General features: G+C 36.3%; 1 non-coding gene across 1 annotated transcript; it reads left to right on the forward strand.

Annotated features, from left to right (window-relative positions):
* The first annotated feature begins 1,283 nt into the window (after positions 1 to 1,283).
* On the forward strand, positions 1,284 to 1,390 carry LOC131182601 (small nucleolar RNA R71). Its single transcript, XR_009150865.1, has one exon. It is a non-coding gene; the product is annotated as a small nucleolar RNA R71 (small nucleolar RNA).
* Positions 1,391 to 4,200: the final 2,810 nt, after the last annotated feature.

Below are 4,200 nucleotides of genomic sequence, written 5' to 3' on the forward strand. Positions count from 1 at the left end.
ATTCCCCAATATGGCATGGAATTGAAAAACTCCCTGGATCCTTGAGCTTTGGAGGAAGTTTCCTTTGGAGGATAGCACTACATTCCTCAGTTAAGGCTACAGTCTCATAATCTTCAAGTCTTCTTTTGTTTGAGAGAATTTCTTTCAAAAACTTAGCATAAGAAGGCATTTGGGAAAGAGCATCGATAAAAGGCACATTTATATATAGCTTCTTCAAAACCTCTAAGAACTTCCCAAATTGCTTATCAAGCTTGGCTTTTTGAAATCTCTGTGGAAAGGGAAGCTATGGCTTGTAAGGCTCTGGAGGTATGTATTTCTCTTCTTTCTCTTTTCTTGCACTCTCTTTCTTTTCACTCTCTTGTTTTTCATTTTCATCAACATCTTCCTCATTTTCTCTCTTCTCACTTTTTTCACTCTTCTCATTATGCACTATTTTACCACTTCTCAGTGTAATGGCATGACATTGCTCTCTTGGGTTTTCTGGTTGACTTGGAAGTTTTCCAAAAGACTTAGTACCTGAGAAAGATGCTTGTTGTGCAATCTGATTTTCCAACATTCTGTTATGTGTTTGCATCTGTTCTAGCCTTGCTTTCATCTCTCTCATCTCCTCATCATGCTTAGTTTGGTTAGCAAGAATCTGTTGTAATAAAGCTTCTGTGGTGGAACTTTGTTCTTGCTGTTTTGGTGGAGGATTCATATTTTTCTGCTGAAAATTAGGCAATGGTTGCCTATTTTGCTGATATGGAATTCCTTGTTGCTGTTGTGGTTGAAAATTCTGATTTGGAACTTGACTTTGCTGATTTCCCCATGAAAAGTTGGGATGATTCCTCCAAGTTGGATTATAAGTTTGAGAGTAAGGATTCCCCATTTGTTTGTTTCCATAATTGCCAACATATGCAGCTTGCTCTCCATAGTCTACTCCACAGCTGGTAGTTCCCTCTGCATAAGCAACTTGTTGTGAACTTCCAGATGATGATGATGAACTAACCAACATACTCAAATCTTCCATCTTCTTAGCCAAGACATTTGTAAGTGCATCAAACTTTGCATTAATCATGTTGAATGGATCAAGATCATACATTCCAGCAGCTTGCCTCTTTTGAGTTGGAGCTGGTCCTCTTGGACTACTCCAAAGATGAGTATTCTTTGCAATTTTCTCCAATAGCTCATAAGCTTCATCTTCATGCTTCAAAATAAATTCTCCTCCTGTTTGAGCATCAATAATCCCTCTGATTGCAGGAGTGACATTGGTGTAAAAATTCTGGTTTATCATCCATTTTGGAATGGCATGATGTGGGCATTGTCTCTCTAATTCCTTCCATCTCATCCATGACTCATAAAGAGTTTCATCCTCTCTTGGTCTAAAAGCTGTCATTTGATTCCTCAGTTCTTGAGTTTTTCCAGGTGGAAAATATTGTGCAAGAAATGCATCAGTGAGTTGCTCCCAATTTGTAATGAAGTTGTGATGTAAAGAGTCAAGCCAATCCAATGCTCTATCTTTCAAAGAGAATGGGAATAGCTTCAATCTTGCTGCATCATCAGATACTCCAGGTTGTTTTTGCATATCACAAATCATAGCAAACTTCTTCAGATGTGTGTGTGGATTTTCAGAAGGATGTCCCCCAAATTGAGAATTTTGAATCATTTAAAGAACCCCAAAATCCATCTTATAACTATTTATATCAATCTTTGGTCTTGCTATGCTCTCTCTTAAGTCATCAAAACGAGGAAAAGCATGATCCATCATACTTCCCCTAGGCACATTAGCATTTACAACCTCTTCACCTTGGACTGCATTTTCATTGTTTCGATAATTTTCAGCATTACCAACACCAATTCTGATTCTTTCATCAGCCATGTCTACTTCTAATTCAATTTCTCTCAAAGCTTCTTTCCTTTTTCTGGTTTCTTTCTTGTTGGCTTTACAAAATTTCTCAATTTCAGGATTAAACAATAAGGATGTGTCACTTGTGCTTCTAGCTCTTCTCATAAAAGATTAAAAGTAGCTGAAAAAGAACAAACAAACACAAAATGAAAAGATAACAAAGATAAAACTAAAAATAACTAAAATAATCAAGAATTCAATCTTAAACAAATAACTCCCCGGCAACGGCGCCAAAAACTTGATGTGGCCTAACCGCAAGTGCACGGGTCGTACAAGTAATATAGAAAAGATATCTTTCCCACGAGGAGTTGTGTTAATGATTGAATTTTTGATATAAAAAGTTGACTAAATTGAACTATTTTTGAAATTAAAGTAATGAATTGATGGGTAATGGAGTATGAAATCTATATGTGCAAAATTAATAATCTATTCAACAATTGTAATGATTAAACCAAATTTGCATCAAATTAAAATAAGCAAATTCAAATATGGCTAGATTTTAAAATGGCAAGCAATTAAATTCAATTAAAAATTGACAATGATAAAAAGGCGATTCCGGAGTTCGGGATTTCATATTCGAGCTATTTTGGGATTTCAAATTGGTTATCCAATCTTGTGGAACTTACGGGTTTTAAGGAGATTAATTCTTAAATCCTTTGAATACCCTTTCGAGTGAGACAAAGAGTGCCTTAATCAATCTAATCCTACTTTCGTGGAGTTAGAGTTAATTAAGACCCATTAGGTTCTTTAATTAATCTGTGAATCCTCTTAATCCTTAGCCTATTTCTAGGTCTAAGTTAATTAAGTCCAATTTCTTGATTATCTATCACAGGGCCTTCTCCTTTCGGTGCCTCAACCATGGATTAAGAACATCACTTAATGGGATCCTACACTAAGCATGTCATTAAGCACACAAGAAATGAATAAAACTCATTAAGACCATAAAATATGGATTACCCAATCAAAATCCACAAAATATCTCAAATATTACAACCCTTACTCCAGAATCTAAGGAAAACTACTCACTATTCATAATGTTTACAAGATATTCTGAATTTATAAGGAAATAAAGCTTTAATCTAAGCTAAGAAACAAGAAACTAAACACTAGAAATATAGGAAAAATGTAAGAAAAGAAAGAAATCTCCAAATCTGATTGGAAATGGTGTAGAAGGTGAATGTGACCCTTCAGCTGCTGCCTCTCCTCTTCCTTTCCTTTTCTGCTCCTTCTCCCCCCTTTTCTAAAATGGGAAATGGGACTATTTATAGCATTTTCTGACATGGAGCCCTAAAATGGTGTGTTCTAGGAGGAATTTTCTGAGGGAATCTTCTGCCAGCTCATTAATGAAACCTTTGTGGGACTGCATAAGTGGACTGCATAAGTTATGCAGTCCCTTATGCAGTTTTTGACTGTTTCTGGTTCACTTATGCGAAACTGCATGACTTGGAGCATAGGTTATGCACAATTCCATGAAAGTGCAAAAGGGAGGCGTGAATCTGCATAAGCCATGCACTCTCCTTATGCACCATTCGGCAGGTATTGGAACAGTGATTTTTCTCCTTATGCAGATCTGCATAGCTTATGCAGCAAGTTATGCACAATTTGATCAATGCATATTTCAGCTTGAAAACTTGTTTTTGACATCTTTGGCTGTAGAAGTCACTCCTCAATGGCAAAATTTCTCTTCAGTCCTTCAAAAGCACCATTTTTCCTACAAAACAAAGTAAAAATTACAAATTAATCCAAAATTAACAATTATGAAAAACTAACTAAATAACTAATGAAATTAGCTAAAAATAACTAATAATAAAATAAAATGGCTATGAAATTAGACCTAAATGACTATGCAAAATGTATGCATCATGGGGTGATGGAAATCATGCAGAAACCTGGTGTAGGTGGAAATTTTGGCTAGGCATGGGGCTTTTGGGTTGATTTTCTAGGTTAATCATCATTTTGGCATCAATTAGGTCTTAGATATCATGCTTAAGTTAAAAGCATCAGTCGGTGTCATGACTATGGGCTTGGTAGGACTGGTAACATTGGTTGATATCATAGCTAGGTGAGAGTGGATTTGGTAGTGGTCTGGGTGCTAAGAGCTATAGGAGGTCTTGAGCTTTGAGACGCTCCAAAACTTCGGATAAGGGTTGGCTGAATTGAAAAAATCTCCTTGGGGTGTGAGACACAATTTGAACCTCAATAACTTTAATGCCACTTAATTGGCCTACCTTGGGGCCTCTTTCTAAAGTTGACCACAATTATCTCTTCTAGCTCAAACATCTTGACATTCAATACTTCATCAAGCACGGCCATAA

Source organism: Hevea brasiliensis, chromosome 8 (genome assembly GCF_030052815.1).
Source record: "Hevea brasiliensis isolate MT/VB/25A 57/8 chromosome 8, ASM3005281v1, whole genome shotgun sequence".
Taxonomy (NCBI): Eukaryota; Viridiplantae; Streptophyta; class Magnoliopsida; order Malpighiales; family Euphorbiaceae; genus Hevea; species Hevea brasiliensis.